Source organism: Xenopus laevis, chromosome 6L (assembly GCF_017654675.1).
Source record: "Xenopus laevis strain J_2021 chromosome 6L, Xenopus_laevis_v10.1, whole genome shotgun sequence".
NCBI classification, from domain to species: domain Eukaryota; kingdom Metazoa; phylum Chordata; class Amphibia; order Anura; family Pipidae; genus Xenopus; species Xenopus laevis.
Window position 1 is genome coordinate 99,765,443 of NC_054381.1, and position 24,109 is coordinate 99,789,551.

Here is a 24,109-nt window from a genome sequence, read left to right on the forward strand (position 1 = left end):
AACTGCTACTCAGGTTGTTAAAAGGTTAATCACTTAGAATTCCTTCTACTCCTGTAACCCACTCTGCCCCCTCGTTCAGGAATTTACTTTGGCTGTTAAAGGAAAACTATACCCCCCAAACAATGTAGGTCTTTATGAAAAGATACTGAGTAAAACAGCTCATGTGTAAAACCCTGCTTCATGTAAATGAACCATTATCATAATAATATACTTTTTTAGTAGTATGTGCCATTGGGTAATCATAAATAGAAAATTGCCATTTTAAAAAATAAGGGCCGCCCCCTGAGATCGTAAGATTCACTGTGTACACATACAAACTACATGTAAGGTCACATGAGCCAATTAACAGACAGAGTTCTGCCTTTTGCTTCCTCACTTCTTCCTGTTACAGTTAGTGTTGTAGTATTTCTGGTCAGGTGATCTCTGAGGCAGCACAGATCGAGTCACGAAATGGTGGTTCAAGGCAAGAGATGTAAAAGGGCAATATTTATGTAAATATATATTCCAATTTGGTAAGATTCTTTAATATGTCATTCAATTTGATATAAACTATCTGTTGCTTAAGTATTCATTTTGGGGGTATAGTTTTCCTTTAAGCTAGTGAGCATGCTCCGTTCTTCTCAGCTCAATTACTAAACACACCCTCCAGTCTAACAGCCAATGAAGAGAGAGCATTGCTGGTTCCCATAGAAACTCTAGCTGTCTGATCCAATTTTTTTTCCTCCTAACTGCGTCTCCTGAACTCGTCTTAAAGGAGTGTAAAAATAAAACTAGGTAAATAGATACGCTGTGCAAAATAAATACGGTTTCTAATCTAGTTAGCCATAAATGTAATGTATAAAGGCTGGAGTGACTGGATGTGTAACATAATAGCCAGAACACTACTTCCTGCTTTGCAGCTCTCTTGGTTTCCACTGATTGGTTACCAGGCAGTAACCAATCAGTGACTTGAGGAGGGGGGGCACATGGTTCATACCTGTTTGCTTTTGATTCTGAGCTGCATGCTGAGGACCAATTGCAAACACACTGAACATTTATGTCCCATGTGGCCCCCCTTAAAGTTGCTGACTAACTCCTATTTAGAGAGCTGAAAAGCAGGAGGTAGTGTTCTGTTAGACATCCAGTCACTCCAGCCTTTATACATTACATTTTTGGCTAACTAACTATATTAGAAACATTTTTTTTATTTTGCACATACTATCTATTTAGCCAATTTTTATTTTTTACACTGGACTGTTCCTTTAACATTACATTGCTCACCCCCAGCAGAACTTTTTATCAAAGTATGTTGTGCCTGCGTAAACCTTCATTCTGCATTGCATGAACTTTACAGTATACATGTTCTGTTTGCAGATGTCCGTGTTACTGATGAAATTAAGAAACTTGGGGGAAAACTTACACTTTCTATGCGGGTTCAAAAGTCCGAACCAGGAGTGCACAGAACACACAATCAAATATTGTTTTTAATTGCAATTACATTTTCAAATGAATAAAACTAAAATTGTATTTAACGTTAAAGTTACAACAGGATGCATTTTAGAGATCTTGGTTAAAACTTTTTTTTTTTTTATTAAAGTATTAAAAAAAACAAAAGCTATATTGAAAACGCTTCTTATTTTACCCAGTTTTTATTTTTATACTGAACAATTCCTTTAAGGGATAACTAAAGCTTAACTGAACTGAAGTATGGCAGAAATGTTGCAAGTTATGTTTTGGGCTTTTGTACCAGCCTAAAACAACTACAGCCTTTAGCAGTAAAGATCTGTGCCTCCTAATATGCCCCTGTAGTTTCCCATCTTCTCTTCTGCACATGCTCTGTGCTGCTGACACTTACTGAGCTTAGGGACCAACACACAAGATCCTGAATATAATAAATAATATAAATGCCACACTTAAGGCTGATTTAGTACAGGTATGGAATCCGTTATCTGGAAACCCGTTATCCAGAAAGCTCTCCCATTGACTCCATTTTATCCAAATAATCAAAAATTTAAAAATGATTTCCTCTTTCTCTGTAATAATAAAACAGTAATGTGCACTTCATCCAATAAAATATAATTAATCCATATTGGAAGCAAAACCAGCCTTTTGGGTTATTTACGGTTTACTTGATTTTCTAGTAGACATAACGTATGAAGATCCAAATTATGGAAAGATGCCTTATCCAGAAAACCCCAGGTCCCAAGCATTTTGGATAAGCAGTCCCATACCTGCATATCATTCAGATTATTGATACAGCAGCTCAGAAACCGGCACAATTGGCATTAGGATTTTAATAATCAGCCCTGTAGCATTAGATTAAATGACGGGCAACCCAGCCACTTTAGAACACACTGAGCATGTCCATGTGCATGTCACAAACACTTCTAGTAAAATCCATGATGTGAAACTCCTATGACAACTTTGAAGACCTAGATCATTATTACTATATAGATGCCGAACCTTTAGGCTGGTTCAGTATATAAAATATGGGAAATGTATATTTTCCATTGGGTGGCAGCACGGGGTTGCAGTTGTGACATTGCTACCTTGCGGTGCTTGGTGTCCTATGTGTACTATCTGGAAAGGGTTTCTGGGTCCAGGCCTGTTGGTATTGTAATGGTACGCCCCACTCCGCTCCAAGAGAGCAGTGGCACAACCCACTGGATGTTTGCAAGGTGGTGTGTAGAAATGGGCAGCTTAGTTAATTCCACTCACTTCAGTGATGTTTTTTAATAGTGTTCATAAAAATTGTTGCTCGTTAAGATTCTAATTTGAGCCCATTCCACTGCATTTTTTTTCTGATGCAAGAAAACCATCACCACCACCCAAGAGCCATAGAATTTGTTTTCATTGGCATCATTGTATTTATTTTTTGTATTCTATAAAAGCTATAGAAACTGCTCCAAGATAAGAAATTTGTTTCTAAACTAATCCTAAAAGTGAAAATAAAATAGAATAAAGGGTTCAACCAAAAAACAGGATTTTATACTTCTAATGTAAAGTCGAATAGATTATTTAGTCCCACAGTATCAGACTGATAAAAACATCTGTATAAATGAGACTAGTTATCTCCAGTTTGAGCTTTATTTCTGTTTTTTTTCCCCCTTGTTTTGGGAGTTCCCCATGCCAGAATTTGTAAAAAAACAAACAAAAAAAAACCTGTACTTCTGTACAAAAACGTTTCTTAATATGTTTGTTTCTTGTGTTTGCAGCACAATACCAGGCACTCAGAAGGTCTGGATCCATACATGGGGCGGCTCTCATAATAACTCCGATGGTGAATATATGGCGGGGCAGCTGGCTGCATATGGCTACAGCATAACCGGTATGAATGTGTCCCGATCTTTTAAAGAATAAAGATAAGACATATAAGATTCCTAAGAATACTGCAGTTTTCTTCTATAATACTAGTAACTCTAGTACTGCTCAAGTGGGTACCTAAAGCTGCAATGGTTGTTGGCATCATGCATAGAGACAGGGTATATTTACCATATAGACACCCAAGGGCGAAAGCCTGTACAATGTATGTGCCAGTCAGAAAAGAAAGGGGACAAAAGCCTGGCAATGTCTTGCATTCCCAAGAATTGTGCAGTATACTTCAATAGAATTAGTAACGAGACTGCTGCAGTGGTTGTTGGCATCCTGCATGGATGCACTGCTGTTTTTACAATATAGCCTCCTGAGAGCCCTTATGAATAACAGAAAGCAAAAAAAAAAAGCCACTTGCCTCTAAATCTGGAAGCAGATGGAGCACCCTGTTATCACTTATTTGGTCTCTTGTTCGGCATATGCAACTTGATTTGCTTCTAACGTCAGCTTTTCACCCTGCTTTTCATGCACACCTTGACTGAAGAAGATCTGGAAGAAGATGATGGTGTCGGCATGGCGCTTTTCCAGTAGTACCCTGGGCCCTGCACTTGTTAGCAAACAGGTACACCCCCTAGTGTATATACAGTACCTTTCCTTCTTCTTTAAAGCGTTGGTTCACCTTTAAGTTAACTTTTAGTATGTTCTAGAACTATTAACTATAAGCAACATTTTATTTGGTCTGCATTATTTTTTTCAATTCTTTTTAACATATTTGCCTTCTTCTGACTCTTTATAGCTTTCAAACAGGGGTCAGTGACCCATCTAAACAATAAATTCTCTGTAAGGCTACACATTTATTTTTATTGCTGCTTTTTTTTTGTATTGCTCACCTTTCTACTCAGGCCCTCTCATCCATATTCTAGTCTCCTATTGAAATCATGCATGGTTTCTAGGATAATTTGGATCCTAGCAACCAGACTGCAGAAATTGCAGACTGGAGAGTTGCTGAATAAAAAGTGAAATAACTCAAACCACAAATAATAAATTTTTTTAAACCAATTGCAAATTGTCTTGGAATATTACTCTACATTATACTGAAGTTAGATCAAAGATTAACAATCCCTTTAAATGCCCTATTATATATATTTTGATAATGCCTTTAATTGATGGCTTTTATATCTTTTTGGATGCGCAAAATATCCAAATAGTTTTCAAGTAATAACTGTTTTTTTGCAGGAAGATTTGTTGCTTGCAAACAGGGCTGCATCAGTGGCACTTGATAAGAGCATTTTTGGTTTCCTGCGGATGAAAAGTTTCACATGAGAGTTAAAACATGATGCTTGTTTATGTGTTTAATCATTTTCTGTAATCATAGTAACTATATATTTATCTATATATCTATTGTATGTGACTTCAGTACAGGTTATGTACCATGGAGAGTGCTGTATTGTCTAAGAGCTAATGTATCTTAGATGTTTTGATCTTGCCATAAGACTGTTGACATATATTAAACACTTAACTTAATGACTGATGCTGCTTTTTATTATATTTTCTATTAAGTTAAAAGTCTTGTCTACATATTTATATGCACTACCTTAATTTGACCATTTGAGGGCAGAAGAGGATTGTGAAAAGGTTTCCCATTCCAATATGCCAGACCAAGAACAAGCAGACCTATAGTTTCATAACGCAATACAAGTACAAAGTACATCAATGTACCTTCAATGTACCTTAACGATCAACAAACAAAAAAGTGAAGTCTAAGGCTAATGAAGAATGGTGTTTTTTTAACTGCTGTATACACACCAGTGGAGAACATCTGATCCACTGACCACAATAAGAACAGTCCATCAGTAATTTCTGTATGTAAGAAGTTGAAGTATGCAGTTTTGTGAAGTAAGTGCTGGCAGAGAAAACTTCCCATCTGCTATTAGCCTAAAATGTTCACACCGAATGTACCCATTGGAGCAGTCCGTTTGGGTAAGATGAAGAGGGAAATATACGTACACCTCTTTTATATCTTAATTAGATAAATGCAAAATTAAAATGTTCTTTGGTTGAGCTTTAACTTTTTTTTAATAGCAAAACCTTCAGTCCTTGAGTGCGGCCCTGGGGCCAATTACTGGCCTTTTTCAAATTTACACCGGCCCTCAGTCTCCATCATAAAATTAATAATAATGAGGCCCCCCAGCACAGTGTGATCAGGAATCCCATAGCAGTAATATTAAGGTACATTAGTGAAATGATCTGCCACTTGGTCTAAACTGCTGCCTGTGTGCTGAAGGTGTTAGCAATAGACACGTACTGAGACGTACTGTTTTCGCATACTTCTTTAGGGCTGAAGGTGTCAATAGACGTACTGATGTGCCAGTACAGTGAACTAAAGAAGTATGGTGTCGCTACATGCCAGTACGTGTCTATTGCTAACACCTTCAGCACACAGGCAGCAGTATACACCAAGTGGCAGATCATTTCACTAATGTGCCCAAATATTACTGCTACGATTACTTGATTCCTGTAATTTAATGTTAATGGTTCAAAGTATATCGGGCTGAATGGTCGGCCCCCACACATTTTCACCTCACCAAATCTGGCCCTCGTTGCAAAAAGTTTGGGCACCCTGCACTAGATGGTTAGCCACTGGTGAAAAACTCCTCTCCAACCAGATTTTGGTTCTCAAATGATTTTGGCCCTCAAGTGCACACTGAGGGGCAGAGATGGGCAATATTAATTTTTTTTGGCCACTGAAACTTTGTCATAAATCTAAATAATTTCTTATAATTAACTGGGTTGCATATTATAAACAGTAACCCACTAAACTCAATTTATCACTGATGATGTCACGGAGGACCATAAATAAACCTCTATTTTCCATTGTGCTTAATGGAAATGTGACCTCCATCCCATTCCCATGTGTAACTGCTACAGTGTAGACTATCTTAGTGAAAGGGTCACTCAAATGGAAATGGCTACCGAGTATCAGGCAGTTTCCACTGTGCAGTCTGCAAGCACTCCATGTAAAGTTAGCATATTGTACAATGTGATAGGCAATATTTGGTGGTTGCTTTTTGTCTTTTAATTTCTAAATGCAATGTATGGCAGAAGCATGTGAACTACACAGATAGTCATCTATATATTATGCACCTTGTACAGATTAATGCATCCTAAAAGGTAAAATGTTCCAGTGCAGGGATCTCTGAGAGGAACAACCTCAAACTTTTCTCAGGACTGGATAGAATATATAAAGTGTAATTCTTTGTATCTGTGGGCAAACTTTTACAAAAGTTGTTTTCTACTGTTTGGGCAGTAACTCTCCTGGAGTCTCGTTAATAAAGTGTTCTATTAAAAAAAAAACAAAAAGCAACAAACTGAATGCAGTACACGTCTCTCACTCTCTCTATATTCTAAAACAGTTTTCAATTTCTTATGCCATGGAGAGTATACATAAATTAAAATAAATTAGGGATGCTCTGAATCCAGGACTCTGTTCGGGATTTAGCCAGGATTCGGCCTATTTCTGCAGGATTTGGCCGAATCAATCTGGCATATGCAAATTAGGGGTGGAGAGGTAAATCGCTTGACTTTTTGTCGCAAAACAAGGAAGTAAAAATGTTTTCACCTTCCCACCGCTAATTTGCATTTGCAAATTAGGATTCGGTTCAGTATTCGGTTGAATCTTTAGCGAAGGATTACGAGGGTTCGATTGAATCCAAAATAGTGGATTTGTTGCATCTCTAAAATAAATATCCCTATTCATGTTGTTGTAGTAGGGTCTGCCCTGCAATAATTTGCTTGTGGCAGGCACACAAACAGATCTAGTTTATTTTTTTTTTTTTTCCCCATGTGCTGAGAACATGAAACACCAAATAAAATGACCTCATCTCCTCCATGCTGTTGCAGTATTTAATTTTTCCTGCAGGGGGAGATGTTTCCCTTTCGTTAAGCCACATGTTCAGTATGGTCGCTTTTTTTTTTTCTGCATTAAATTTCAGGTTGATAAGAATGTAATTATGTTTCATTAGTTCTTTATAACTGCGGTATTTCACTTACATTATTTAAAGAAGAGTACATTTTGTCAAATTAAAGCTGCTGTGTTTTTGTAAATTACCCAGTAACGATGTTCCTGTGCTGATATAAACATATTTCTGATTTGTGCAGGGAATGTTTCATGTATGGCTATATAGAATATGTTATAATGTGATATAAATATTTTTCTTGCTCTCTTAAAATGCTTCAACTAAACAAGTGACTTTATGTCAAGAGACTTGGAGATGATATTATATTTTAATATGATTATTGTTATTTTTAGCTTTGTGCTATTTTCTGTTGCATTGGCTTTCCCTGTGCCAAATAATTTCTGTTTTTGAATGTTAAGACTGTAGGTGCTTGTTTATAAACTGGAGGCGGCGGGGGTAAGCATATCTTCAGCGAAGCTTGCAGTTTCCTTCAGACAAATAATACATATGCCAGCCCTACACACCACAGCATTAAAACTCTGTAATTGTTCATTCATAAAAGCGCTCATATCCAAATCCAGCTTACTGGTGCTGCGTAGTGATCTACGCAATGCACCCTGGGCTCCCTGTCCTATCGGAGCATCACCCAGCTTTCTATATTAGCCAGAGCTCTCAAGTCATAACCGGAGCACAACATCCAGTGCTCTCGGGCTATTACACGTTCCTATCTTATGTATCCCTTTGTTTTCAGAATTTCTTTTGTTTTTATAAATATTTTTTGTGATTTTTCGCATGAATCCTTTGGAATGAAGATTTTCTCAAGCTTCGGCACCATTAAGATCGGAGAAACCCCGTTTTTAACTTTTTTTTTTTTCTGCCTATAAAACTCTTCATTGGAGCATGTGTATTTTATTTTTCATGCCAGATTTGGGCTGCATCTACTGGGAAGCTGTGTGCCTGGATAAAAAGTGTGAGCCAGAATTGGAGGAGAATGAGCGTATACATCATATAGGACTTTACATACGTTCTGTTGTTCCCCCTCCCACTTGCCTTATGTGTCTCATTATGGCTTTGGCAATGTGTGGTCTATAGCTTTGTATACATGAATCTTTGTTACTCTTATCAGGAGAGTGTTTGTGTTCGATGGCATATACCCATACAGCAGCTCGTATATCTGCTGCACGACACAAATGTTTTGGCATCGTTCACACAGGGCTTGGGATCTGCTGGTCACAGGGCACCCTTCCTTCAAGATGAGTTATCAGTTAATTGTGTAGTTTTTACTGTCCGAGGCAACCTGATGAGGATGTGACAGTTGTACATAGTCTCGATTGCTGCCTCACCCTCCCTGCTAAAGAAGACATGCGTGTTCTGTTATATTAAAGAGAAGTACCTAGATGGGCTAAGATAGAAAATGACAATTGTTTGGATTATTGTCTATTTTTTTAATAGCATATCGCTGGAGAAAAAAGTAAATAATTCTTCTCAGTGAAAACCTTATTAACTAGATTCTCACCAGACCAGCCACAGCCTCCTCATATCATTGTAGTCACCAAGCTTTTCTTTGCTGACCCAAGGACCATAATCCAAAATACTTTTGCAAGCAGAGAGCAAATAGAAGTTTGTAATTTATTTCCTTTTGGGACAATGGACACTATTCATAATTTATATTTCAGTATTCCAAGAATGGTGGGGCCTTTTGTAGTTATACCATATTTGCTTCCCTGTTGTGTCTGGTTAATATGCTCTTAGCATGGGATATCTTTAATTGTGTTACAGATTACCAAAATCTATGCTGTTAACCCTTACATTAACATATATGAGGAAGTGCTTATAAGGCTAGTATGCTTAATAAATTGTTCCAGCTCAATTGGTCTTGGTTGGAAATATGTACTGTCCTAGTTTTATGGTATGTTTCTGTATAGACTGTGTACTAATTCAGGGAGCTGTTACTGCAAATGCAAGGCCAGGAGTTTAGTCACAACTAGCCACTTCTGGTGGCTCTGCCTCTTTTCATTAGTGACGCGGGCTTCCTGCAAGGGGATAACACTGCAGGAGGGCTATGGAAGATAAGGAAAGAAAGGATTGGGTTTAGTCTCTTTTCATAAATACACCCTGTATGCGGTCTGTAGGAGCTTTCATACGTACAACCAGTATTATTTAAGAGAATATCTCTGCACAGAAGGTGGAGGAATAGAAAGTTGGAGCATTATTTTATATCACAGAGCTACTCAGTACATTAAAATCATTGCAGTGGCTTAATAAATACATTGCAACTGGTAAGTGCTTTTGAGGTTGATGTAAACTTATGTAAGTTCTAAGTATAGCCCAAACGTGAGTCAGGTGACTCACGTTTGGTGTTATTGAAACAAATGTACTGGTATCCAGCACTTGAATCTGATTTATTCTAAGTATATACAAGTAACCATTTCATTTGCATTGAGTTTTCATATAGTTCACCATACATTTTTTTCAATTACTTTCTGTATTCTAATTGTTTTTCTAATATTGACCTTCTTATGTCTTTCTAAAGCAGATCTGGGAGGGCATCACCAACTCTGCAACTATTCTAAATTGAAACATTTAGTTAATACAATTTATCACAGGCCCTGCTGAGCAGAATCCCAGAGTTTCATTAAAGGCAGCCGTGCTTACTGATAAAATAGTTGCTAATATTCCAAATATACTACTGAGAAATGTATGAATTAAATGTATCAACTAATGCAGCAAATTGCAACTTAATTACTGAGCTGCCCAACTGAACCACTAGAGACAGGAGAATTAATAATTTTGGAAAAAACATAAAAAATAGAAGATGAAAATCAATTGTAAAAAAGGCTTTATTTCTGGTTAAAAATCTGAAAAAAGTAGTTGGGAAAACTTGCAGCGCTTTGTTTTCTGAAGTTGACTCAGGAAATGGCGCGTGCCATGCCACAGACGATTTCTCATTCTAGCAGGAGGAAGACAGCAAAGCAGTTCAGGGAGATTAGTCACCCCAAAGAAGAGGCGATTAGTCGCTGGGCGACTAAATCTCCCCGAATTACCCAGTGTGACCTTAACCTTAAGGATATAGTGCAGAAGAAGGGATTTCCATTGTGTCAGCTGATGGATGTGGAAACTGCATCTTTAAGGCACTCCTAGTGAGACAAATAAGTATCTCCTTAACTGCTTAGTTGCTTTGCATTGAATACCTATAGGCCAGTATAGAATAGAATAAATTCCTCCAGTGTGCCCCTCCCCCAAAGGACACAGGAGTGTGACAGAGAAGAAAAATGATTGGTTTAACTCAATACACACAGTATAATCTACACACACCCACATCTCACTAGGGAGTTCTTGCCACTTTAAAATTAAGGAATTGGCTACATGACATGTAAATGTTGCTGATATTAACTTGGGAGTCTTGCTTGTATTGTTTATATTCTCTCATGTGCAGCATGAGCCAAATCTCTTGCCAAACTCAATATTCCACCTTGACAAAGCTCTGTAACACATTCAGCTTACATTGGCAAGGCTGGTTATCTATACAGGGGTTAGGGAAAATCATATGTGGGAGCAATTGGTTAAATGACAGTATGTATGTGTGTATATGTTTGTATGTGAATTATTTATCAAAAACACTTTGGGGGTCTCAGTGCTGACCTATATTTGCTTCTGTATGGGAACTATCATTAAGAGACCTTTTTTCCCTCTAAAGACTGCTCTAAAAATCTGGTAATAACTGTAACTACAGTGTATTGTTTCAATGAACAATTCTTCATTCCTGCTGCAATATAATCAGTACATGTCTGAAAGTAAAATGTCTTCCTTTCATTTATCTACTGTACACTGTCATGTATACTTCCAGTCTATTTGTAAAGGTGAATGGCAGTATATATTATATATTACTCAACTGTACAACTGTATGTTATCCAAGGAGAGAGGTTTTTTTTTTTGCACCAAGCACAGTGGCTCATTATTTAGCATTGCCACCTTGCAGCATTGACATCATATAGATTCTCACACTTCCATGAGTTTGTATATTCTTCCTTTGTCTGCATGAACCCCAGATTTTATGCTTTGCTGGATTTTACTAATCCCCCCCGGGGGGGGGGGGGTGTGTGGGCGTGTGTGTCGTGAACATGATAGGAAGCTTAGTGGGACAGAAACTGATGGGAATAAAGAACAATAACTCTAAAGAATTTCATAACGAAGTCCACGCTATATAAATAGAGAAACTTGTGACCACTTAAAGGAACAGTAGCACCAAAAAACTTTTGTGTTTTTAAGTTATGAATATGTACTGTGCTGCACAAGTAAAACTAGCATGTTTGCTTTAGGAATTCTACAATAGTTTATAGCTATAAGCTGCTATGTTGCCATGGGGGCAGCCATTCGAAGCTGAAAAAGGAGAAAAGGCACAGCAGATAACGGATAAGCTCTGTAGTATACAATGGAATTCTTCAGAGTTTATCTGTTATCTACTATGTATCCTTTGCTTGAATGGCTACACAGCAGCTTGTTTATATAAACTATATTAGAGTTCCTGAAGCAAATACACCAGTTTTACCTATGCAGAGCAACAGTACATTATATTGTCATTGCTTTAAAACACTTATTTTTTGAGGTTACTGTTCCTTTAACCATCAGTTGCTTTTGATCATAGAAAATATGGCACAGGCTTAAATACTACATAGCCAAGCCAGTGCTGTAGAGTCTGCCGTTTCCATCATCTCCATTTTATGCATTTCCATGCAGAGCAACAGTACATTATATTGTCATTGCTTTAATACTTATTTTTTGAGGTTACTGTTCCTTTAACCATAAGTTGCTTTTGATCATAGAAAATATGGCACAGGCTAAAATACTACATAGCCAGTGCCGTGGAGTCTGCCGTTTCCATCATCTCTTTGATCAGTGCCATGTCAATGTTTACATTGCAGAATGCAAATAAGTATGATATCTTATTTGTCAGTATGCCCTACCCAGTGTATCCAAGACAGATTAAAATACATCATTGCAATCAGAACTACTAGTACATATCTCTAATGCTGCTGTAAAAAACAAGAGAATTTATCACTGAATATATACATTTATTTCCTATGATTTTGTAATTATAGGCAAAGATGTTGTCAATTCAAAATAAGTGTGTAATTGGCAGCTTGAGGGCCTACACTTCACTGACTGTTGTTTTGACATTCTTTTTACCCAAACTAGCAAAATGGTTCATGGACTCCTAATCAAGTTGACTGTAGTATGTATAGTAGATAAGGACCTTAGATTGTAAGCTGTACTGGGGCAAGGACTGATGTTCGTAACGGACACTCTCTGCTGCAGAAGACTATGGACGCTGTATTCATAAAATAGTTGATTTTTTTGCTCTTTATAGTATTAAGGTGAAACAAAATTCCACAAAAAACATTTTATCTTTTCACCCAACAATGTAGGACCATTTTAAGCCACTTCTATGATGCAGTCTTAGGGTGGAATATTAAAACAGATTTGGAATCACACTGGTTAGATTATGCTACGTGACATGCATAATGCGACTCGGTTTGTGTGGGAGCCATGGGAGGGCAAAGCAGCGGCATACTTTAATTGTAGTTGACCTCATTGGATTAGATTTTCTGTAACTAAGGACTCCAGGACTGATCATGTGCCTAAGCACTGCCAAATGTCTTTCCACAGTGATATCTCATAAGCTGCTTATTACAGCTGTACTCCGACCCAACACACTGTTAAAATCTTGTACTATAGGATCTCCTTCGTTTTTCAAACTGGTTGAATATTGATTTGGTCCCTTGATCACCTTTAGCATTTTTTTATGCTCCTAGTATAACATTTAAGGTGAGCTAACTGCTGTTTGTTAAGAGAAACAATATGTTTCCTTTTTCCAGATGGGCTATGGTAATTGATATACCTTCTGTTAAAATCCTGGCTGTTTTAGTATTTGATTTCATTTAAATTGGTTAAGGACTTCTTATGTTACCGGAGCTGTAACAAGCAAATCGAGCACTGCCTTTTCCTGAGGAAAAACATTGCAATCAAGACTGTCAACAAGACACACAATGAGCAGAGTCTGAAATTCTTGGGTTTAGTTCTGATATCTGTCCCTTGTGACCTTGAACTAGTATATCCCCCAATTCCTTAGTTCTTCATGTTACCTCAAGTAGAGATGTAGAGAATACATAAACACTGAATCTGACACACAAGATTTAGCTGAATACTAAACTAAATGCAAACCCGAATTTGCATATTCAAATTTGAGAAAATGTAAAAATCATCTGAAGTTTGACACTTTAGTTGTTTTGTTGTTCACAGAATTGTAAATTCTGATTTGGTTCAGCCAGGCACACTGTATTGAGCAGAATCTTGCTCAGGAATTTTCCCTGAGGGCATGTAAAGCCTACATTTTCCTACCATGTATATAAGTTGGGCATATATTGCAACCCGAGCCACATAATTTGTACTGCATATACCCCTTCCATTAGCCAGTGCCATCACATTTTCCTAAAACAAATAGCAGCTTTCCCCCGGCGGCACATCATCGTTAACATTGGCATCTGCAAACAGGCCATGTATGCTGTAAAGTTTATGCAATGCAGAATGCGGGTTGACACAGGCACCACATACTTTGATAAAAAGTTTTGTTGGGGCTGAGCACTGTAATGGTTCAGCTGATCTCAGGAGAGGTGGTTAGGAGAAAAAAAATAGGATCAGACAGCTAGAGTTTTTATGGGAACCAGCAATGCTATCTCCTCATTGGCTGTTAGACTGAAGGGTGTGTTTAGTAATTTGAGCCGAGAAGAACTGAGCATGCTCATAAGTAAACAACCAAAGTAAATTTCTGAGGGGGCGGGCTGAAGGGGTTAGATGAGAAGACAGATTTCTAAGTGATGAAGGCGATGCTACAGCCTTAATGTAAACCTTTTAACAACCAGACTGCCAGTTATCTAAAGAGTTCAAAGAGTCTGTTCACTGATTACATTTTTGTGGAGGGTGTTTACTTCTCCTTTAAGCTGTGAGTAAAGTAATTAGCTTGCAGTGATTTACAAGGTAAATGAATGACACTTTGTTTTTTCAGTGTGAAGTCATAAAATTATTTTGCCAACAGTGATTTACATTATTGCATTTGTAATATAGCTATGGTTTTTCTAGTACCAATGCTCCTCCATTTTACTTACCTTCTCCATGTATGCAGACTTAAACATGAACGTAAGGTAGAGTAAAATAATGAACATTTTCTTGGCACCGCTTCGTACTTATTCAACAATCTGTCATGGAGTGAAGACTGCAGCATCGGTGTGCAGGCCAGTCCTGTCCTTATCACATGTCAGAGCAAGCAATTAAGGACTGGGTCCCTTTCTGGCCTTTGTATTCTGGGCTCCCTCACTTGTGTCTCTAAATGACGTCTTCCTGCCCCTCTGGAATACAGTGCTGCTGAATGCAGGCAGCATTACATTAAAAGGTTAGCCAGAGATCACAATGTTAGTAGGGAAGAAAGGTAAAAATATACAAAGGCCGGTATTTTTTTTTTCCCCAGCACAATGGTGACCCAACTTGTTCTCCTTTAAAAACGCACCATGTCCACTAGGGATGCACCATGTCCACTAGGGATGCACCGAATCCAGGATTCGGAATCGGGATTCGGCCAAGAATCCTTCTGCCAGGCCGAACCGAATCCTAATTTGCATATGCAAATTAGGGGTGGAGAGGGAAATTGCGTGACTTTTTTTGTCACAAAACAAGGAAGTAAATGTTTTCCCCTTCCCATCCCTAATTTGCATATGCAAATTAGGATTCGGTTCGGTATTCAGACGAATCCTTCGCGAAGGATTCGGGGGTTTGGCCGAATCCAAAATAGTGGATTCGGTGCATCCATAATGTCCACACTAGGTGATCTGAATAAGCAGCTCTGGAATGGGCCTTTATCTTGTGCCCACAGCAGACATGGAGGCATGCCCCTGTAGTTTCATCACTGACACTGGTGGGAGTCCTAGAGTTCTTGGTTGCAATCAAGATACAGTGTTTTCCCAGTGGGTTACATACATGGCAGGGGTATGGATTTTCGACTTTTCAATCAGTGATTCCTTTTCCCTGTAGCTACAGACTTTACTTTACATCCATATGTCATCCATGCATGGTCCTGCATTCAATTTCATGTAGGGTTAAAGGAAGTAACACCATAAAATCTAAGTGTTTTAAAGTATCGAAAATATAATGTACTGTTGGCCTGCACTGGTACAACTGGTGTGTTTGCTCTACTATATAATATAAAAACAAGCCAATGGAGGCAGCCGTTCAAAGCTGGAAAAGGAGAAAAGGCACAGGACATACAGCAGATAACAGGTAAACTCTGTAGTATGCCATAGGATTCTTCAGAAATCAGATATGTTCTCTACAGAGTATCCTGTGCCTTTTCTACTTTTTCAGCTTTGAATGGCTGCCCCTACGGCTACACAGCAGTTTGTTAATATAAAATGTTGTTTCAACTTCAAACACACCAGTTTTACTAGTGGAGGGCTGCAGTACATTTTATTGTCTTTAAAATACTCACATTTTTTGGTGTTACTGTTGCTTTAAATGAATTTCTGCAAAAAAGATCTCTTCCCTGTACCTCACACTGTATGCAATACTTTCAGTTTTGCGTTGGATTATTTACCCTCTTTGCATATGCTTGAGTCTGAATTAGTTTATGTACTTTACAAGTGAAAAGAGAAGTTATGCTTCTCTACTTGCAGCTATTGAAATTTGTTAACCTCTGTGCTGCCAACAGAACTTGATGTGGGGGCTACACTGGATATACAAACAGGCCTTCTGAAATGGAATCCCTCAGACATCAGGCTTGAAAAATGAAAGTAGTCTCCATTTTTTTTTTGTACTTTACATACTGTCAATGATCCCTTAAGTGTGCTAAGGGACAACTGGGAAAGGCAAGAAACATGGCTGTGCAGTGCCACTTTTTCCCCCCGATGTCCTTTATAGTAAAAAAATTGGACTGCCTAAAAAAAGAACTTTGTGATTTGATGTGTTAAGGCGAATTTAACATTGGCATTGGAGTTTATGGTATATCTACAATAAAGACTTTTTTCACAAGTCTGATGTCTGGAGGATTCCATTTCAGAGCGCTTGCCTATATTTGTCCCCTCCATGGCTAACAACTTGGAGCAATGAAATCCTCCAAGATACTGGGGAGTTAACTCCAGTAAATAGTTAGCTCATATTACTTTAAAATGAAGCATGCACTGCAATGAATAGCAATCCTGTATGCATAGTAGTGGGCTACTATACAAGTTTCCTGCAAACCAGGGCATAGTTCAGGGCAATACCTATGCATATTTTATGGTAAATCATAGCTATAAAACCCTTTGGGCATGTTTCTGCTTCAGCTCAGACTGCAGACAAAAATGTTAGCGACAACAAAATGCCATGCCCCGGTGTCACTAGGCTATGTGGCTCATTTAAATGAATTCTAACATTAATTTGTGAGAGGTGATACGTTTATGACCAGCCTCCTAATATTTCAACTGGACAAATGTGAAAGGATATCTGCTGAAGTACAGATGAAATTGTATGAAATAGATTATATGTTATAATAGTGTTTATAAATGTTAGCATTTGGGTCCCCTTTAACAGATATTTGAATAGATACAACATCTTAGGGTCAGCACACCTTTTTTTGGAGCTTTCCAAAAATAAAACCAACTTCATTGATGTTTAATCTGGCTGCTATAAACTACAACTAGCTCTCACAACTGAGGATATTGTTGCTAGTCATCTGTAACTGCATATATTAAACTAGTTTGAGTTAACTACCCTGACTTATCCTGACAGCCCCGTCCCCCACCTTTTAACTTCTATTTTCTATTCATGTATTCATTTTAGACTGTTGGCATGTAGAAAAATAGGTAGCCATTCCTGAATGAGATCATGAAAATGTCAAAGTGCAGCTGCAATGTTATTTGGGGAAATTTCAATTTGTTTTAGAGCAGTTCTAGTGAGTAGGTTCAAGGCTACCTCTTCTGAGAATTATTTTTATATTGAGATAGTTCAGGCTGAACCTTGTAACACATACATTTTAATGAGTACATTACTTTTACCACCTGCTGAATCTGAGCCCGAGTGGCCGCTGACCTGAAATGAATGCACTTGTTTAGTATTAATGCTGCGTGTCTGGGTCCAGACAGCAATCTTTCATTTTGACATCCGCATAGTCAAAGTAAATTAATGTCTAGAACCTTCAGTTGGGTAGCATGTTTATTACAATTCATCCAAAAAGGAGTCTAAATACAAAATGTTGTGCACTACAGCAGATGAGCACAATCTTCAGAATACATTTGTGAGGAAACCTGCATTGCAGGACCATTCTTGGAATGAACACTGCGGGATGCTATGATAAATGATTCAAATTCATATTGGGGAGCTTAGGTAATGTTGCAGAAGTAATAAATGTGGTTTAATAAACTCTTGTTAGTCCGTTGTAGACTTTTTTTTACACACACACACACACACACCCACACACAACACACCATATAGTCAGAATTGTATTGACACTTAAATGTGTGTCATCATTTGGAACATGCTCTGGAAGCAGCAGGGTTGCCATAAAAATTATATACAATAAAAGGGGCTTGTGGGAGCACTCAAAAGGCTAAGTATATTTAAGTATAAGGGAAGTACTATTTTTCAATGCACATTCCCTGGTCCCCTGTTTCACAAATAATTCAGTATAAATGCAAGTGCATATGTTTACAAAACAGGGTTTTTTTTTTGTTACAAAGTTATGATCATAAAGTTGATAAGTCACCATACCACGTCAAGGTAAACACCACATGGTGGTCCCTAACTTGTTACCTCTGGTCGTAGTATAAAGGATCTAGTGCCTCTCTGCATTGTAGCATTAATTCAAGTAAAAGTCTGCTGAACCTTGGTTTCAGTCTGAAGGCTAAATTCTCCCCCGCCGCTGACTTGTGGCTTTTAAGGGAGAGTGAGTGGCCAAACCAATGTCCATTTTTTTAAAAAAAAAAAATGTAAGGATGTAAAAATAGTGAAGGTAAAGTAAAATTATGTGTATAGGTGCACACTTGGAAAGTGTGTGTGTATGTATATGTATGTATCTATCTATCCATCTATATCTATATCACACGTACACGTACACACGTCGGTATGGGTATGTAGGTGTGAGTTAAAGTAAATAAAGGACAAACTTAATTAGGTGTAGTGAATGTATTCAAAAGTGTTACTTGGTGCACTTAAATACATAGGACCACCATTAGTTTAAAGGGGTGGGTATGGGGTGCTATTAGAAAACCACATATGAAGCTAAGCCACAGCTTCTGGCGTAATACAATATAAAATAATAGGGGGTTGTGGGAGCATAAAAATTACTCCTACTACTGCTCATACTGCTTCTATACTGCTGCGTTGCTATCCTCCCAATCTCCATATTCCACCATTTTACAGTAAGTAGTGATAACAGCATGAATAGCTCCTGAATATGCCAGACCCATGACGGGACTCCTCTCTGTACCTCTAACAGTGGTCCTAATTGGAAACAGCATGTGGAACATTATATTTCCAGTAGCCACACACAAGCCCAGTAATATCGCACTCAATGTAACTAATTGATTTCACCCTCTTACAGTCTGAAGTACAAATCTGGGTTTGACAAGTTTTGGTAGTGGAGGAATAGTAGTCCATCAGTCTATCGTGGTTTTGGCTAGGGTCAGGTCTGGAGTGGGATTCAAAATAGACCCATATGGCATTTCATATACACAATGAGAAACAGCTCCCACCAGCCCAGTAAATATAGAATGTTTTTGAAATCTTAAAGCAGCCACTCTAGCATTTGCCAGAATATACAAAATGCCAGTCTGGGCCTGGCTTGAGCTTTTGGTTTCAGTGAAAGCAAACACTACAGCTTACAATGACACTGGACAATTCCATGCTTCCTATTTTGTGGTAACAGTTTAGGGAAGACCCTTTCTTGTTTAAGCACAATAATGACCCTGTGTAAAAAGTGAAGTCCATAGAGAGTGGCTGTGCTGAGATGGAAAGGAAAGAACTTGACTGGCTTTCTCAAAGCCAAATTAACTGCTTTGGGATAATTTGGAACGTCTGGTATGTGTATATATGTATGTGCATGTATGTTTATTACATGTTTAGACATTGTAGGAACACCGCTTGTGACTGTGACATTTGCCTATGGCATTTTTTCCATGACAATAAACCCATTCTACATGTGCAGAATAATCATGGGAAGTGTCACAAAATGTGTGTCCCCCCCCCCATGCAAGTTGCAACATTGTGAAATAAACTGCAGTTTCCGACGTGTTAAAATGCTAAAGATTTACTGGTTGGAGGGGGGAGAATTGCATACTTACTGCACCTAGTGTACAAACTAGAATAGAATTCTTAGGGCACCCCATGCCCAACTGAAAGGTACCATTTTTTAATGTTTTAATATCTACTAAAATTGACCTTCTACCCTCTTCCTGGGAACCCTATTGTTCTGGGCCATTCAGTTGCTGGGTCAACAGTCTCTATTGTTACTCATGCTTGCGCCAAACATTACTAAAACAAAACACTACCCAGTTTGACATACCCTTGTCTGTTTGAAATACCTCATGTGTAGAATGCTGTGCGCATTTAATGAATACAGGGCGGTCCACTGATGTATCTATTGTAACCAAATAAAATTATATTGGAATAAAGATTTTTAAATCTCTAAGGCACTCTAGGTTACAGTGTTGTGTCTGGGAGATGTTAGACTTTCTCTAATGCAGTGTTCAACAATTAGCCAATATGGGAGCTCACCCCCTGTATAATACAGCTGCAAATGATAGCCCTTTGCTATATGTTGTCCTTAAGTATCCCTGTTTTTGGATGTTAACGCAAGACTCACTTTAGAAATGCCATAGTTTGACAAATGTGACCTACATAAAAGTGCCCTGTGGATCTGTCTGCTGTAATTTTTACTCTGCATGATTTCTGTGTTGCTAGAAGCTTTCTTGTCCGTCAGTCACATTTACTCTTATTGTTACCATCATGCAGAGGATTTCTTTATGTTTACTCACAGCAGGCAAACTGTTCTTGTGGTAGAATTGGGATGACAATGCTTTGCTTTAAAATGTGCATTGAGGTAGGCACAACTAGTTGCTGTTACAGCTATCTAAGTAGCAGGAATGCCCATTGCTATATATGTACAACTTAAGCAGTGCCCCCCCAAATTTTTTGGAATTTAAGGGATACTATATATTTTTTTATTTTTAGCCTCTTGCCTGCTGCAGATTATTAACATCTGTGTGAAAAGGCTCTGCCTGTTACAGATTGTACATTTTATGATTGACCGCATTCCATTCTTAAGAAACCTTGAACTGCCTTTTAAAGCCACCCATTCATTTCTATCCAGTTCATCTGACTAAGCAACAAGCAGAGCAGGGCATCCGCAGATACCTAGAAACCTTGTCTTAGTGTTGTCCTCATCTCTTGACACTTCCAAGGTGCTATGGAGTTACAGTGGGACATGCGGTAGCCCTCCAACATTTTCTGCCTTTTCTATTTGTTTAAAGCTCTACAGACATGTATACATACAAATATATATTTTCCTATAAAAGTCCCCAAAGCCGTCCCAGCCCGCTACCTTCATTAAGCCAACCCTCTGAAATATCTAACGGATCTTCTGCGTTGTTTCAGTGACACTGGGCATGTGGGCGGCATGATCCTTCCATAGGCCAATTACAAATGAAAACAGGAAGGATCGCTCCGCCCTCATGCCCAGTGTAAGTGAAACAACACAGAAGATCCGTTGGTAGTGCCAGAGGGTTGGCTTCACAACGGTTTGCAGGACTGGGAGGCTGCTTTGAGGGGGGGCTAGTAGAGGAAAATATTCAGCGTGCAGCACCTACTTGATATAGACAAGTTCCTATGATTTTTAGAGAAATGTGTCATAATCTCTTTAAGACTCACACATAAACATACACTTTTGAAACTAGTCTTAAAACTTACATTTTATTATATATGAAAGGCAAAGATATTCAGCAGCCCTATGTAATAAACCAGTTCATACACTGAACATACAGATTACATGCAATAATTTAACTGATAAAAACTAATTAGGTTGCCCTGATGTTGTGGACAGTTTACCTATCTTTGGGATAGGTAAACTATCCCTAAGAAATGTCTGTAGTTGAAGAGCATAAAATGTTTATTTTGGTCTGGCAGTTAACCTTTATGTGTGTATACATATTTTGCAGTAGTGCCATCTCTCAATGAGTTTACTCTATAGAAATCATTATAACAAACCCTCTCACCCTTCTAGAAGCTACTCTACCATGGAGCAGATTTTCTAGAAAACTAGACCTAGTTATTTAGACAAACTTGTTCCCTTTAAGCAACACAATTACAGCTTTTTAGTAATATAGGTGGAGGCCAGTCTGACTGTTTTAGCTCTTCCCATAGCCTTCATATTGAGTTCTAATCCCATTACGTGTCCTGAAGTAATGGGATTAGTAGTATAGGGGACATGGTGTGTCATTTTGGGGCGTGTCAAACCGGGGTGTGTTGTAACTCTGGAACTTCAGAGAGGGATCATTAAACCGTAACATTAGTGGTTCCATTTCTTGGTAAACTTGGAACAACTAAGGCAGGGATCCCCAACCTTTAGAACCCGTGAGCAACATTCAGAAGTAAAAGGAGTTGGGGAGCAACACTAGCATGAAAAATGTTCCTGGGTGCCAAATAAAGGCTGTGTCTGCCATTTTGTAGCCCCTGTGTGGATTGTCAAACTACATTGAGGCTCTGTTTGGCAGTGCACCTGGTTTTTATGCAGCCAAAAATTGCCTATAAGTCTGGAATTTAAAAATAAGCACCTGCTTTGATGCCACTGGGAGCAACATCTAAGGGTTTGGAGAGCAACATGTTGCTCACGAGCTACTGGTTGGGGATCACTGAACTAAGGCATACTAGGAGTTGAATAATGCTACTTTATATTAATAATGGTCCCTTTAAAGTTTGCATTGTTCTGGCCATAGATGGCCATCCTATGTGAAAACTGTAAAAGATTTAACGCTGCTTGTATTTGAGGAAAAGCAGCATAATTGTTTTCTGTAACTGTACATGACATAAAATAGTGTTTTTTACTTTTTTTTTTTTTTTCTGTGACTGTAAAATCCTTTTTCAGTCTGACCTCTGTGTTTGTTTATTCTGTCACAGTGGTTGTGCATGTTGTTCCCCGCTTTTATTCTTTCCTCCAGTCTCGTAAAGCTGTCTGAATTTCCATGTGCCTTTTCTGTATTTTGAAGCATACTGGCAATTGACAGCAGATGCCTATTATTTATTCTAACATCAGTAAAAGCAGTGTATGTCTGTGTGTACTGTGAAGAGCAGATGTCTGAATGGACCCTATGGCTTTCTAACCACACTACTGTGGACAGTTCTTTTCTCATATCTGTGTTGGTTAGAACAGTTTTAGTTTTGCTGTTTAACCATGATATGTGTTTTGGGAATGTTCAACTTTGACACATCGCTAAATCAATGCTGAAGTGTTCTTTATCTTTTGTTTGCAAAAAGGAGGGGAAAGTCCTGTTCAGAATGAAGTTGGGGGACCATCTGCTCTTTTCCCAGTGTTGTCTGTGTGATAAGGGATAAGCTGGGTAAACACTACTACCACTGAAGCACAGATAAACTGGGCCTCATTGTAAGGGATATGCAGCATTTTGGACTAAGTCAATGCCCTGTTCAAAAGTCTGTCAAGACAGCGATGTCATGTATTTAATGAGAACAGATGGCGTTTTATTAGCTGTTCATTTTAGTATAACTAGACATGACTTTGCATGTTTTTTATCCCTTGTTCATGTGTTTAATTTGAGTAGGTCTTTTTGTTTTGTTGGCAGTTCAGCACAGTTGCTGTATGAGCCTATTAACCACAATTGTACTAATGAAGTATCTGAGTGGCAAAGTTGCCTTTATATTTTCATAAATATAATAGTATATTCTTCCTAAAATATGATGTGTAGCCATGCATTTCCTAGTAATCTAATACAGGTAGTACTGTCGTGGTTTTAGATCACTGGTAGGCTAATATAGTACCCCATGGAGTCTCCATTGGCATTTGGAGCTGTGGGCCCAGTTAATGCAAACCCCACTTGCCCACATTTTTCATGTCACCCAGAGTTACAGTTGAGTCATGATTGGGGGGGGGTTCTCTTGTAGAAGTAAATTAAAGGGCTTCTGCCTTAGTTCTGAAGCAGAGCCAGGTGATCATTTTGTGCCTATACACAGATCAATAGTACATGGTTATAACACGGAACTCAACAACCGAGATGTTCAGCCTTGTCTGCCCATATACAGGCACCATGTGGCCCTAGTAAAAAGCTTTAGGGGAAGGCCTATCAGTAAGCATGTGTTGCCTGATGTTGTTTTGGTATGGACCTAAAAGAAGAATTGCAAATGGTAGGGCATTGGAAAGAAAGATAAATATGTTTGATCATACCATGAACACAGACAGAATGTATAGCATATGCATTTTAGGGCAGTGTGAGATTTCTTGAGATTTGTCGCCTATGTTTTTTATAAAGCGACTTACATCAATAAGTCGTTGTTCATTTTTTACAAGTGATTATATGCCTTGGTAGCAATTTATTTCCCATGCACCACTGTGACAATTTTACAGTCCACAAGCAAAGAGGAAGTACTGTCTCTGCTCCCAGGTATCGCAACCAAAAATAACGTCCGGTTGCGACGTGACATTTGCTAGAGCTCTGACCATATTGCTTTTCTTGATATAATTGTATCAATAAATAAAGAAAGAAAGCCGAAAGAGAATTGCTGCTAACAAATATTGGGTACATCCTTTGACGAATCACCGGCCAACTAATGGACAT

At 38.3% G+C, this 24,109-nt stretch overlaps 1 pseudogene; it reads left to right on the forward strand.

The window, feature by feature from the left end:
• The first annotated feature begins 2,475 nt into the window (after positions 1 to 2,475).
• LOC108718534 overlaps positions 2,476 to 24,109 on the forward strand; it is a 544,081-nt pseudogene continuing 522,447 nt past the window's right edge.